The following is a 16,491-nucleotide window of genomic DNA, read 5'->3' on the forward strand; positions in this document are numbered from 1 at the left end:
GAAAAGAGAAGAAGCGCATAAAACCTAAGTTACAAAGCTGGTTTCTTCAATATGCTTTGGAGAAAAAAAAACATGTGATCAAAAGAAGAATCGTCTCAAGGAGAAAGAAAGCCGCCTTTTAGCAGCCAGCCCTATTTTATTATTTTAAAGGCCTTCTGTCAACCCTCCGAAGCCTTTCTGGGGTTTTTCTGAACTGGGTACACTCTGCTCTACTCACTGCTGAAGTGTATCCGTCGGTTTTACTTAAAAGCATTTTTGACTTTCGAAATGGCTTGAGGGGGCTATAATTCACTTGAGTCTGCAAGAACTCAACAAGGAGATGTTATTAACAATCCATTGCTTTATAGCTACTGAAAGCGAATTCCCCTTATAAAAATATCTACAGACATTCCATAGAAGGAAGCAAAAGTTACATTTGATGTAACACATCCAGATGGAACACTGACTGCAGAGAGATGTTTTAAGACATGGGCAAAGTGGGCACTGCCTGATCACTTCGATAATTATTTAACAAATTGTTTTAAATACATTTTTTTCTTTAATTTATATTCGATGTGAGTGATTTGTGGGCGTCCATCGCAGACATTTTGCAGAGAAATGTTGTGTTGATATCTCCTGTGACATCTATAAAAAAAAGTTTCTTTTAGAGCAAAACAGGACTTCACGTTGAAAAAATGGGAAGTGGTCACAGATATTACTTGCAGTGATATATCAGTGAGCTGCTGCTGTGTTACAATAATTAAAACCCACATCACTTTCCCTGAATATTAGATGTAAGCACATTTGGAATGTATGTTGTCAGTGCCTGGCCAAAGTGAGAACGAAAGAGCTGACATTGGATTATAAATTTAAAGCTGTTCCGAACAGGGGCCCCAAAATATGTTTGGCCCTGGGGCGCCAAAATTCTTAAAATGTCCCTGACTGAATTTGCTTTAGGGGGTTGTTTATAATAATAACCAGCACTAATACCGTGTGGAAACATTTATGCCAGGTCCGGATCTGAGCTTGTCGCATTTTATTTCACAGTTGACCTTCATGCTGTGTGTGATGTTAAAGGATGCACAAGTGGTATAGGAATATATGCACAGAAGCTGGAGCAAGGTCACCGCCGACCGGATCACCACCTCCCTCAGCCAGAACCCTCCCACCAACACGACGGACCCCAACGAAGCAGCCCGCAACCTCACAGAGTGGCTCACCAACGTCGCCGACGACCTCGCACCACTGAAGAACCCTCCCAGCAGACCCAGCAGCAAGAAAGCCTCTTGGTTCACCAACAACCTCAAAAACACCAAGAAAACCTGCCGCACCCTCGAGAAAGCCTGGCGCCACGACCAGACAACGAAGAACATGAAAGCCCTCAAGAACGCCACCCGCAAAGACCACCAGCTGATCCGCACCACCAAAAGGACCACATTCAAAGAACGACTGGACAACAACCCCCGCAACAGCAAGGAACTCTTCAGCATCGTTAAAGAGCTCTCCAACCCCAGCGACTGCAACAACGACATCATACCCTCGCAAGACCTCTGCGATTAACTCGCCTTGTTCTTCCACCGCAAGATCGCCGACATACACAATAGCTTCGGCGCCCAGACCACGCACGCAACAACCGAACCAATGCCCTCCACCACCACCCTCTGCACCTGGACCCCGGTCAGCACCGAAGACACCACCCGCACGATGAACACCATCCACTCCGGCTCCCCTACCGCCCCCTGCCCACACCACATTTTCAACAAGGCCGATTCCATCATCGCACCCCATCTCCGGGACATCATCAACAACTCCTTTGCATCCGCTACCTTCCCAGAGAGCTGAAAACACGCCAAGCTCAGCGCCCTCCTGAAGAAACCCACCGGGGACCCCACGGACCTCAAGAACTTCCGCCCCATCTCGCTCCTCCCGTTCCCGGCCAATGTCATTGAGAAGACCGTCAACAAACAACTCGCCGCCTTCCTCGAGACAAACGGATCCCTCGACTCATCGCAGTCCGGCTTCCCAGCAAACCACAGCACCGAGACCGCCCTCATTGCAGCTACCGACGACATCAGGTCCCTGCTAGACAACGGGGAAATGGCTGCCCTCATACTCCTGACCTCTCAGCAGCCTTCGACACCGTCTGCCAGTGCACCCTGATACAGCGCCTCAGCAACACCGGAATACAAGGAAAGGCCTTGGAATGGATCATCTCGTTCCTCGCCGGAAGAACCCAGAGAGTCCACCTACCCCCGTTTCGATACGCAGCCACCAAAGTCATCTGCGGCGTCCCACAAGGATCCTCGCTCAGCCCCACCCTCTTCAACATCTACATGAGCCCCCTCGCAGCCATCGCATGCCGACACAACCTTAACATCATCTCCTACGGTGACGACACCCAGCTGATCCTTTCCCTCACCAACGACCCAGCCACCGCCAGAACCATGAATGAAAGACGTCGCGGAATGGATGAAGCTCAGCCGCCTGAAACTGAACCCAGACAAGATGGAAGTCCTCATCCTGGGACCATCCCCCTCTGCCTGGGACAACTCCTGGTGGCCCCCTGCCCTGGGCACAGCCCCCAATCCCACGGACCACGCAGGCAACCTGGGCTTCATCCTGGACTTCTCCCTCACGATGACCAAGCAAGTCAACGCCGTCTCGTCATCCTGTTTCAACACCCTGCGCATGCTCCAAAAGATCTTCTGGTGGATCCCCACCAACACCAGGAAGACGGTCACCCAGGCCCTCGTCACCAGCCGACTGGACTACGGGAACACCCTCTATGCTAGAACCACAACCAAACTCCAGAAAAGACTCCAGCGCATACAGAACGCCTCTGCACGACTCATCCTGGACATCCCCCGCCACAGCCACATCTCTCCCCATCTGAGAGACCAGCACTGGCTCCCCGTCAGCAAGAGGATCACGTTCAGACTCCTCACCCACGCACACAAGGCTCTCCACGACATGGGCCCCAAATACCTCAACAACCTCCTCACATTCTACACACCCACCCGCCAGCTCCGCTCCGCCAGCCTTGCCCTCGCCACCGTCCCATGCATTCGCAGAGCCACCACCGGAGGCAGATCCTTCTCCTACCTGGCGGCCAAGACCTGGAACTCCCTCCCCACCCACCTACGGCTGACCCAGGACCATCTCTCCTTCAGGAAACGAGCAGTAGCGGCCCCCCCTCACCCCCAGTGCCTTGAGACCCTAACGGGTGAGTAGCACGCTTTACAAATTTGCTTGATTGATTGATTGATTTTATTTCACAGTTGACCTTCATGCTGTGTGTGATGTTAAAGGATGCACAAGTGGTATAGGGATATATGCACATAGCATAATCACTCAACCTCCAAAAACTGTGTGGGCTTCAAGAAGGAGGAACTATACTGAAAACATCACTATCATGTAAAAAAAACTTGTAGAGACAAAGGGCCATATGTATCAAGGCCAAATGGGTTCGCAAACGCCGAAATTCGCAGAATTTCGGCTTTTGCAAACTCATTTTTCGCAAAATGGTATGGATGAAAGAATTTGGGTGCAAAATAAGGAATTGCAAAATTTGCGATTCCTTATTTTGCGATTGCATTGAAGGAATCGCAAAATGCAATGTATTAAGCAAAAAAAAAAATCCAAAATGCCCTTAGGTAATCACAAATTACCACCAACTTCTAGTTGGTGGTAAGTTGCGATTTCCTTGAAAAACTGAACATTTCAGCATTTTTCAAAGTGCCATGTGACGCACATACATGCCCTTAGGGCATGTATGTGCACCACATGTGCACCCATACTTATTTTCGGGGTGCAACATGGTGTCCTTTGGACACCCCTGCACCCTTGAAATTATTCTCAATTTGCGATTAGCAAATTTGCGAACCGCAAATTGAGAATAAATTCCCATTCCTTCCTACAGGCCAGGAGGCCCATAGAAATGAATGGGAAAGTATTCCTTAATTGCGAATTCGCAATTTGCGGATTCACAATTAAGGAATATCAAGAAATCGCTAAAAAATGGCGATTTTCTTGACACATACCAATTAGCGATTCTGAAATAGCGATTTCCTAAAAATCACTATTACAGAATCGCTAATTGGTATCTTGATACATATGGCCCACACTGGCTTTCTTGGAAGGCAACCCTTTACCAATTCAACGTACAGCCATCATATAGTATGGCAATATGGTAAATGCTGTTCCAGGATCATAACTGTCTTCCAGTTGTACAACACGGGTATCAGTAGGAAAGGGGGCGGGGTCTCGGCGAGTTGCTGGCTTCCGATCTTTTTTAATTTTAGGAAGGGGAGCTATGTGGCCCGCTTTTTCCTTGATCCCTTTGGGCCCTGGAACCCATTCCACGAGGCCCGACCCATTAAAAAAAAAACGGGAGGGGGCCACCCCTCCCAAAGCCGATTTTGGATTCAGGGACCCCATGCCCTGGGGCTAGACCTATCTTTCATTTTTTTGTAAAGCCTGGTCACCCTCCCAGGCCGATTTCGGCCCGGGGACCCCATCCCCTGGGGCATTGCCATGTCGTTTGGGACCGCGGGGGAGCCTCAAGGCTCCTGCGGTCCCTGCTGGCTTCCCGCCTCCTGATGAAGCCGCCATTGTTTTTGGGCAGAGGGAGCTGCAAACATGCGGCTACCTCTGCCCAAAAGCAATTCTTCTTTGCTTCATGAAAGGAGAGCCTTTTTCATGCTGTCGCTTCCAAGAAGCGAAGCAGAGTATGCTATGGCTTGGGGGGAGCTCCCACCAAGCCATAGCAAACTGCAATGTCCCAGGGGTGGGCACACCAGGACATTGATGTAGCAGGTCCTGGGGGGTGGCGGTCTCAGGGCCATTGAGGGCTCCTGGAGGGGGCCGCGCGGCACTCCTCTAATCTACTTTGTAGCCCCGTGGAGATAGTGGTCCCCGGGCCGCAACGGAAACCCCTCTTAACTTAATTTGTTCCCCGGGGCAGCAGTAGGGCTGCATGGCCCCCGCATTACTATACATTAGGCCAGGGGAGGTGGCGGTTCCTGGGACTGCGTAGGAAACCCACCACCAACCACCGCACCAAGTAGATGCCTTGCCACAGCTGGGGCAAGATCACAGAGGACCAGCTAACCACCGCTCTCGCCCAGAGCCCATCCGCAGTCCCCACCGACCCCGACACCGCATCCCCCAGCCTCAGACAATGGATCAACGACTGTGCCAACACCCTCACCCCGCTCAAGAAGCCCCCTAACACCCACGCCAGCAAGAGGGCCAGCTGGTTCACCGAAGACCTCCAGGCCTCCAAGCGAACCTGCCGAAAACTAGAAAAAAACTGGACCTGCGAAAGAACACCGGAAAGCTACACAGCCCACAGGAACGCCACCCGCCGACACCACCAACTCATCAGATCCGCCAAAAGGACAGCCTTCCAAGACCGCATAGACAACAATGCACACAACAGCAAAGAGCTCTTCAGCATCATGAAGGTTCTCTCCAACCCCAGCTCCAACACCAACGACATCCCACGGTCACAAGACCTGTGCGACTCTCTGGCCACCTTCTTCCATCGCAAGTTCGCAGACATCCACGACAGCTTCGAATCTGTCACCACCCCGGCTACCGCCGACATCCCCACTCCCATGACCACCACCCACACCAACCGCCTGCTCGCCTGGACCAACATCAACGACGACGACACCATCAAGATCATGAACACAGTTCTTTCCAGATCCCCGGCAGACCCCTGCCCACACCACATCTTCAACAAAGCCAGCAGCACCATCGCACCCCACCTCTGGAAACCCTTCAACATCTCCTTCGAGACAGCGACCTTCCCGGAGAGCTGGAAGCACGCAGTGATCAATGCCTTACTCAAGAAACCCAAGGTGGACCCCAAGGACCTCAAGAACTTCTGACCCATCTCCCTGCTCCCGTTCCTGGCGAAGGTCATCGAAAAAGCCGTCAACAAACAACTCACCAGCTTACTCGAAGAGAACAACATCCTGGACCCGTCCCAGTCCGGGTTCCGCAGCAACCACAGAACCAAAACTGCCCACATTGCCGCCACCAACGACATCAGGATCCTGCTCGACAACGGAGAAACCGCGGCCCTCATCCTCCTGGACCTGTCAGCCGCTTTCGACACAGTCTGCCACCACACACTAAGAGCATACCTCCACGACGTCGGAATCCAAGAGAAGGCCCTGGACTGAACCACCTCCTTCCTCTCCGGGAGAACCCAGAGCGTCCGCCTCCCCCTTCCGCTCCTAAGCCACCGAGATCATCTGCGGCCTACCCCAAGGCTCATCCTTCAGCACAATGCTGTTCAACGTCTACATGGCACCGCTTGCCCACGTCCCCGGACTGCACGACCTAAACATCATCTCCTACGCCGACGACACCCAGCTGATCCTCCCGCTCACCAAGGACCCCCACACCACCAAAACCAACCTCCCGTAAGGAAGGAAGGCCGTTGCAGACTGGATGAGGAACAGCCGACTGAAGCTGAACTTCGACAAGACAGAGGTCCTCATCCTCGGTCCCACCCCCTCCACCTGGGACGACTCCTGGTGGCCGACGGTACTAGGAGCACCCCCCACACTCACTGACCACACACTCCATGATGAAGCAGGTCAACGCCGACTACTCCTGCTTCAACACCCTCTGTGTGCTTCGCAGGCTCTTCAAGTGGATCCCCACTGAAACTAGAAGGACGGTCACCCAGGCCCTCGTCAGCAGTAGACTGGACTACGGCAACGCACTCTATGCAGGAGCCCCGGCTAAGCACCTGAAACAGCTACAACGCATTCAGTATGCCTCTGCACGCCTGATCCTCGACATCCCCCACCACAGCCACATCACATCCCACCTGAGAGACTTGCACTGGATCCCCATCAACAAGAGGATAACCTTCAAGCTCCTCACCCACTTAGACAAGGCACTCCACGACACCGGACCAGCATACCTTTGTGGAGTGGTGTGGCTCACTGGTTAGAGGCGGCAGACCCAAGAGAAGAAGTCGGCCTGGACCAGGGTTCAATTCTCGACGTGGCAGGGTCGTAGACTTGGGTCAGCGGACTTGATCATTCTCGCTTCGGTGTGCCTACTCTAATCAGGGGGACCACTCTGCAACTCTGGGCATTAGCTTGCTTAATCTCCACAACGGCCCCATCAATGCTGGGGATGCCTGGCTCCACCTTGGGGGCTCCCAGCAGGGACCATCCCCCAGGGAAAGCCAGGACAGGTTCCCCAGCGTTATACAGCGCCGGGAAACCTACGGGTAGCAGTGCGCTTTACAAGCTCAAACATTGATAAATTAATTAATTATACCTCAACAGCCGCCTCAGCCTCTACACCCCCGCCCGCCAGCTCCACTCCGCAGACCATGCCCTCGCCACCATCCCCCGCATTCGAAGAGTGACCACCGGCGGCAGATCATTCTCCCACCTCGCCGCCAAGACGTGGAACACCCACCCCATCCGCCTACGGCAGACTGAAGACCTCCTAACCTTCAGGAGACTCCTCAAGACCTGGCTCTTCGAACAGTAGCAGCGCCCCCCCCCCCCCAGCGCCTTGAGACCCTCACAGGTATGTAGTTCACTTTACAAATGCTATGATTGATTGATTGATTGAGCCCCCCACCGCACGCTATTATTAATATAGGGGAAGTGTCGGTCCCCGGGCCGTGGGGGTTGTGTGGCCCCCGCATTACAGTACATTAGGCCAGGGGAGGTGGCGGTCCCCAGGGTTGTGTGGGGGGGGGCTGGAGCCCCCACACATTCTATCAGGTATTTAGCCCCGGGGAGGTGGCGGTCCCTGCATTATTAATTCAATTGCCCCTGGGTCCTGGCCCACCTGGGGGCTAAATTACACAAAGTGCGGAAGACCCCGCTTTGTTTTAAAAAGCTTTAGGCAGGATTCACGGATCCACCGCGACTCCCACCAAATGTTTTTTCCAATGCTTTTTTGGCCCTGGGGGGTACAAGTGGGACCCGCTAAACAGGCCTAGGGGGTGAGGGTGCTTCTACCCTGACCCCTTTTCTTGTTTTTTTACCTGTTTTCTTGTGACTCAGTTCACACGAGTCACAAGATGGCTGCCAACACTTCCTGGTTTGAAGTGTTGGTAGCCAATCAGATCTCAGGCACAAGATCAGAAGGGTTCGTGGATCCACTTCGACCACAGTTGTATATCTTTGAAATCTTTGCATTTCTCAAGAACTACTGAATGGATTTACACCATTTAACAACAAGAGTGCTTTATGTACCAAAAGCTCCCTGTATGCCAAATTTAGTGTAATCTCGTTCAGCAGTTCGGGCTGTAGCTGTGTCTAAAGTTTCCTATGGAAATTAACATGGAGAAAAAGCGTTTTGAGACCCCACCTTTTTCTCGCCCCCGCTTTAAATATATATATATATATATATATATATATATATATATATATATATATATATATATATATATATATCTTCGAGGTACATAGATGTGGAAATGAGAATAGATAAACTGTACTTACCTGTCTGGACATACCTTCTCAATATTTTGCTCTTTGATATTTTTGACACGATATTCTGTCCATATTATATTCTTGTTTCTGATATTCTGTCAGTGACCTGATATTCTGTCAGTGACCTGATATTTTGGTGGAAATAAAAACGAAATAGAAATATTGCCGGCAGTTAAAACACATGATTTACTTGACAGAGTTAATAAGTGGATTCCTTTGCAAATACCACGGACTACGCGACCAAGGAGGGAGCTGAGGGCGGTCGTTGCTGCCTGTGTTTACTGCCTGTGTTGCCTGCTCCCGCCGCTGCCCCTCGCCGGACCCGCTTCGCGGGTCCCGCTTCGCGGCCAGGAGCGGTTGAGAGGCTCTCAGGTGTGCTGATTTTCTGACCGGCAGGGCTGCGAGCCAGAAGCGGGGGACTCCAAGTTCCAGGAGCCCCCGCGCGCCCGTGGTCACCTGGGCTGCTCTCCCTGCCGGCTCCGCCCCCATCTGGACTTAGAAAGAGGCGTCCATCATTCTATCTGGCGGATTCCTTTGCAAATACCACGGACTACGCGACCAAGGAGGGAGCTGAGGGCGGTCGTTGCTGCCTGTGTTTACTGCCTGTGTTGCCTGCTCCCGCCGCTGCCCCTCGCCGGACCCGCTTCGCGGGTCCCGCTTCGCGGCCAGGAGCGGTTGAGAGGCTCTCAGGTGTGCTGATTTTCTGACCGGCAGGGCTGCGAGCCAGAAGCGGGGGACTCCAAGTTCCAGGAGCCCCCGCGCGCCCGTGGTCACCTGGGCTGCTCTCCCTGCCGGCTCCGCCCCTAGTGTCCAATCAATCAGCCATCTACAAAAGAGTAGTGCCTTCCATAGCCAAGCATAGCCAAGGTACTGTTATTGACTAAAAGACACAATTCTAAGAATTTTGATATCCTGTGCCACTGAACACTGTTGCTTAATCCCCCATTTATAGCATTCCTCCATTCTCCTCCTTGTTGCCAGACGGGGGTCAGTGGGGTTTTCATGAGCACCCATTGAATCGCCCAGGTATAAGGTTGAGTAGGGGGGGTTAACGAGGTTAGGTTAGGTCCAGAATCTTTGAATTTTTGTTTAATATTCTTGCGAATACGTATCCAGAGGCTTAAATATCTGCCCCTAAAAATGGCCCTTAGATCTGGAAAACAGCGCCTAGTGCACATCCAAACTTCGAAGGGGGTTGTTTCAGGCCCCCTAGATGCCTTTATTACCAGAGCAACCGGTATACTGGAAAAAGAAATTGAACTGGTTGAGCATAGATTGTCCCTGGACTTAGTTACTGGGAAACGTTCCTCAATAGGTGATTTGGCTCGTGCTAAAAGCCCTTTAACTAACGCAGCATTTAACTGTATTTCAACATCAGATACCGACATAATTGTCCATGAAGATGGGATCGAAGCCACTACATCTAGGCTACATGAAAACATGGACGTGGTCTCCAATAGTAATGTGACTAGCATAGAAGAGAATAGCCAATCTATTGTGCTTGAAACTTCTCAAATAAATGCCACTACTTTACCTTGTACCCCTGTCCCACTAATAGAAACCACCAAACAGGCACCACGGAAAAGAAAACATGTATCCAGCCCCGAGGGAGGAAAGACACAGAAACAACCTAAAATTGATTCCGAGAATAGTCCCTCCCACTCTCAGTCCATCCAAATACCCCAGATAGTGTATTGTCCATCATTGGCCCACTCAGGATCCTCTAACCCTTGCCCAACCTGCTTTAGTAGCGATGACATCCTGTTGGCAAAAATGGAAACACTAGTTAAAAACTTACTGCTTCCGGTGCTAGAAAATATAAGGATAATGTCCGCCAAAATAGATGTCCTAGAAGCGGCAATTAATATTAATATGGACCTCTTACAAAATATATCTGGCACTAAGCCAAGGGGCCCAATTCCAAAAGGGGGTTCTACCCAAAGTACCGGGACAACCATAACTATTCCCGCAGTGACATCATCTACCAACACTAACAAGAAACCATTAACAGGGGCAAAAACAACATCTATAAGTAGAGCCACCATTAAAGACCCACCGAAGGCTAAACCTGCATCGGTAGTCAACACCGCTCATGGGGTAAAACATCAAGCTAATGCTGCATCAAAGCAACCAAAAAACACCCCAGCACGCGCCCCTGCATTAAATAGGGATAATAAAACACCATACTCAGATAGGAACAAGAGGTTAGATAATAGAAACACACGGAAATCTCAGAGGGTCAACCTACCACCAGAAGCGGCTCAATATACTATTGTGCTAACAGGAGTGGCTCCACTTAAAGAGGGCATTAGAGAATCCCAGGTGGACTTGCGGAACAAGGTTACATTCTGGTTGAATAAACATCGCCCACTCCCCCCGTCGTCCCCCACCGAAATCTTATATGTAAGGAGAGTAGATTGGGTTGGAAAGGGCGAAAAAGACCTAGAAGGGGACTGCATTCTAATTTCTTTTAGAGACCCGTGGGTAGTGGATAGAATCCAACGGAAAGCTAGATTTGCCCGTTTGGGAGATGTCCAGACTTTACATCTTGGCTACTTTTATCCCCACACACATCAAACAAGCCATACGGGATATAACCCATGGAAAGTCAAAGGGGGAAGACCCCGAGAGCCTGTAATACATCACCCCCCATATTATCCCCCCCTCTACAACCACTTTGAGGCACTGTCTGACCTAGAATGGGTTGACTGACTATGTGCACCAAACCAGTCACCCAATCTAGCACTAGTGGAAGATGAAGGAGCCCATACTTCATTCACCCCCACCCCAGAACCGGTAGAAGAGCGACAGCCCACGCCCTATAGTAGCAGGTCAGTAAAGGGATCTTTGGGGGTTAAAGGCACCTCCCCTAATGCAGAAGAATCAGGACTAACAAACACCCATCTACCGAGTCCCCAATCCCCTTTCTCTGTTAGCAACAACTACGCAGAGTCAGATTTGTTACATTCACACTTGGTGTCCTGGAACGTTGCTGGAGCCAAGTCACGCCTGGTATCTGATGATTGGTCGGGGTTTATAGGTAACTATGAGGTGGTGCTACTGCAGGAAACGTGGGCTACAGCTCCGTTTTACATGGCTGGCTATATTAATTTTTTTAAACCAGCAGTAAAAGGTGTAAAGGGGCGGGCGTCTGGGGGCTTAACCACATGGGTCAAACAGGCCTGGGGTTTTTCAGCTTCTGAACTGTATGTGGATAACCCTGACATACTGGCTGTAAGGTTGAGCAAAGCAGGGGGGCAGGATCTGCTCATTATTAACATATATTCCAGAGGTCTCCCTGGCGGCAGATGCCCCAAATTGATTGGTGAATTAGATACACTGTTAACGGGCTGGGATAAAGCCTCCCTTATCATGTTAGCAGGTGACATCAACTGCACGATTGAGCCTTTGTATCAGCCAGAGGATAATTGGGGGTTCGAAGAAGATGTCACGTGGAAAATTCCTGAACTTTCCAACAAAACCTTAGTCAAAGCAACGGAGGCCGCCCTGAACTGGACATCCTTCTGCCTCACATGGGGTTTAAGGGCTGTGAACGGTCGTACAAAATCAGATTTTGGAGCAAACCCTACCTTTGACAATGGTGTGAGGAAGAGTCGTATCGATTACATCTTTATAAAAATGGAACATTGGAATGTAATCGATGACATGGAAATTATAATACGACCTGAGAGTGACCATAACCCCTTGTCCTTGAAATTTTTAACGTGTGATCAGACAAGATTAAGGGAACCTGATCCTAGGGGGCAAGGGGTGATAACTGTATCAAATGACCGGAGGAGAGTGAAGTGGTCACTAATTTCAAACGATGTAACGATTCAGTCCAACATTGAAAACGTAGTGACATGTGCTCTAATTAACATGAAGTCTGTTGCTGTTGAAAAGGGTCAGGATGATTTACATAAATTGATGGGTTTTCACGATAATTGTTTTTCCGAACTTAAATTTATTCTATCGAAGCCATGTAATCATAATACTGGGCATCTGAACCCCCCAAGAAGTAAATGGTACAATAGAGAATGTAGAGAGGCACATAGCCATCTCATAGAAAAAGTTAAATCTAGAGACATCTGTGCTGTTAAAGAGGCCAGGAAAAGGTACAAAAAAGTACAATGGGTGGCAAAAAAGGAATGGGAAGACGAATTTTGGGCAGATCTTCTGGAAGCCAGTAAATCGAACGACCAGGTCAAATTCTGGGACATCGTCAAATGTGGAAAAGATGGTGAGTTTCGCACTCCGTCCAACCATGTTTGCCCGGAAGACTGGATCAAACATTACTCTACCCAATTCTGTCCAGTAGCCCTTGATTCCCCGTCCAGAATGACTACGCTGCCGGTAACAACCCCTGGCAATTTGACCCTATCCTTCACCGAAGCAGAAACAGAATATGCATTGGGGCTAACAAAGAGGGGGAAGGCACCGGGGTTGGACCAAATCCCGGCAGACCTCTTTAAAGCGAATACAGGTCTGTGGGTACCTTACCTAACATATATAGCTAATATCATTGCGAGAGGTGCCCACATTCCTAAGACCTGGAAAGGGGCGGAGATTCTCCCGATACACAAAAAGGGCGATAGAACAAACCCAGGGAACTATCGCCCGATTAGCCTAATTGATTGTTTTCAAAAGGTTTTTGCCCGTATGATTTTGGTGAGGGTTCATGGGTGGATGGATATAGAAGGAATATTATCCCCTTTACAGGCAGGTTTTAGACCCGGTACAAGTACCATAGACCAGGTCCTGAGGTTTTGCATGATTTTTTGGAAATTTGTCATACTTGGCGGCGGTACCATCTTTGCTGCATTTATAGACCTAAAATCAGCATTTGATTTGGTGCCGAGAGGAAAATTGTGGCAGGTTTTAAGGGACCTAGGAATGCCGGGGGATCTAGTGGACATCATCATCAGACTACATGAAGATAATTTCGCTAGGGTCAGATGGGGGGCACAAGGCCAATTTACGGACTCTTTTCCAGTCTCTCGAGGAGTCCGCCAGGGGTGCGTTCTCGCACCCACCCTATTCCTACTATTCATAGACCAGGTAGTGAAATTTTTTGGGTCAATTAACACCGATGCTCCGTCTCTGGCGGGGACAAAATTCCCATTATTGATCTTTGCGGACGACACCCTCCTCTTATCTAAAACGAGGGGGGGTCTGCAGAGGGCATTAAATCATTTTGAGGAATACTGTAATCGTAATGACCTCCAGATAAATGTGGGGAAAACAACATTTATGGTTTTCTCCAGGAAAAAACCAATACGTAGCAGTGTACAACTTAATGGGGTTAACCTAGAACAAGTTGACACGATGACGTATCTGGGGGTCACTCTGGATTGCCGATTGTCCTGGAAACCACAAATTGAGACCCAGCATTTAAAACTGTCCCAACTCACTGGTTGCCTTTTGCGGGAGCAAAAGAAATCGATTACCAAAAGGGTTGCCCCGGCTTTACAAATTTACGATGTTAAAATCAACGCTGCGACATTGTACGGGGCAGAGTTATGGGGTTTTATGGATCTTTCAAGTTTGTTCAAAATCCAGTGCAGGTTCCTTCGTAGTTTGGTGGGACTCCCCCAATCAACACCACTGATCCCTCTTTGTCACGACATGGGTTGCCGTCCAATAACGGACATGGCACGATACAGAGTAGTGTCTACCTGGAGGCGTCTATGGACCACGGAGGAGTTGTCACTCTTTGCAAAGGAGGTATCCGAGGTGAAGGCTATTGGGGGCTCAGAGAGAATCCCATGGCTGCAGATGGTGAAAAAGACCCTGTTTGACATGGGCCTTAGCCACCTGTGGTCCTCGCCAGGTATTAGCAACTTTCCCTCAAAAAAGGATTTTAAGAGTTTATTTTGGGCTTCTACCCGCCATTCTCTGGCCCAGGCATCCGGTTCTGAAGATCTGACAGGGCGTTTTTTAAGATTTAAATTGGATCCGGTTCGGGAGCTATATTGGGATCTTATCTCAAAGCCCCTAGACAAAAAATTGTATCACCAATTTCGGGTGGGCACTTTACCCCTCAATTCCTTCACAGCAACATGGAACAACAAAACTAGTAATCTATGTAGCCATTGCCCTGGGTGCAAGGAAACCGAGGGACATTTTTTGTTTGTTTGCCCGCGATATAGCGAACCCCGTTCAAAGTGGCTAAAACCCATTTTTAAACGTATGAACTGTAATAAATCTTCAGATGCAATATGGGTTTTAAAAACAAACACAACTGATTTTATTGTGATATGCTTGGCTAAATACCTAGGTTGGGCTTGGGTAATCAGAACAAGAAGGAATCCTACCGTAATTTGACAAAGAGTGTAAGCTGTATAGTGCCCACCACTAATACTTGTTAATCTTTTTTAGAGCTTTTAACTATTATGATATTATATTTGGAATACTTAATGTCTTGATTTTGTCCTTGATGGTTTAATAACTTTTTAACCTTGGATCCAAGCTTGATGTATAGTGTTGATTTTACATACATAGGCATAACTACCCTTTTTTCTTTATATATAATGATTTTGTTTTGTAACATGAATTGATGTTGATATTGTTGTAAAAGTTTTGCTAAGTTGTCTTTTATGATTTCATTTATCGAAATAAAGACATTAAAACCTGAAACCTGAATTACTCGTTTTAGCAGAGCATATGTTTGCACTTTATATCCTGAACAAAAAAAGCCTCACTTATAAGAGGAGATTCTTGGATATCAAGGATCAGCTTATTGTTATGCTACAGGTATTGCTTCTAAATGGATGCACCCAAAAAGCCCCAATTAACAGATCCGCCAAACCCATTTTTTGGTCTCGCTTTTGAGACAGTTTTAGTTGTTCCATCAAACTGTTTGTTACAAAATCCTATAAGCAATATATATAGAGAGAGGAATGTTTGGTCATTGGGCTTCATCCATTGGTCTGATAAACTGTCATGCACATTGTGCTCCTGCCCATCACACCATACACCATGGGGCAATGAATCTTCCCATTTTTTCCATTGGTTCCCTTCACTATGAGTGACTGAACAAAGTCTGTGCACGTTGTTCACATCCACCTAAAAATGGTTCCTTTCACTGTAGTGATAACGGTGGTTCAAAGTGTGTTTTTTAAATGAATTTTATATTAAATACCAGCTATTTATTTTGACTTCAATATGAGTCCACCTGCTTTCCAAACAACACTTTTGCACATTTCTGTTGATTTGGTGATCTAAGTCGGATTGGTAATTATAAAGGAAAAAAAGTGACTGTATCATTCTGTGCCTCAATTGTAAATTTAGCCAAGCTGCAAATCTTCACAGCTTGGTCATAGTGAATAAGGCCGCTACTTCTATTGCTATGCTTATGACTGCTCCTGCTGTTTCAAACTACATGCCTTTAGTGGCTTGATTTAGCAAGAAAATACACAGATGAGTGCAAGATTGAAAAGGAGGATATAATCTGGGTGCCATGGTGGGGCTTAGACATTGCAAGAACAGCTATCTCCGAACAGGGCCTACTGTCACGCTCAGACCACCACATTCTGCTGATCACATAAGGGTCAGGTTCGGTATTCGGGACCCGCACCGCCGATTCACATCTTTGACAAGCTGCACAGGAAAGATGCTGGTGACTTCATCATGGCAAGCCACCTCTTGGAGTGGCTGTGTGGGGTTGCGGTATAGTCATCAGAAGCCGTTTGCTCTGCATTGGCAGGAATGAATGATGTCTCCACCCTCAGAAAGTATTTAGAGCACCCTTTGGAGCCTCAATAGGGATCACCAAATACAACAATCAAATATCTGTTAAATTATCTTCTGTTTTGTCAACAGGCAGCCAGTCTGGATAGGGATAGCCTCATCCCAGAGACAATGCATTACCTACAGGTCACTACCATATTTGCTTATATATGAAACTTCTTTCACTCTGAATACACAGAACCTGAGGCTCAGTGTGGCACCCAGAGACATTAAGATAGTAAACCAGCCTACTCAGCAGCTCTCCAGTGGTGGCTTAGTTACTCCTTGGGACCTGGTGGGC

Source organism: Lissotriton vulgaris, chromosome 4_1 (genome assembly GCF_964263255.1).
Source record: "Lissotriton vulgaris chromosome 4_1, aLisVul1.2, whole genome shotgun sequence".
In the NCBI taxonomy this organism is placed as follows: domain Eukaryota; kingdom Metazoa; phylum Chordata; class Amphibia; order Caudata; family Salamandridae; genus Lissotriton; species Lissotriton vulgaris.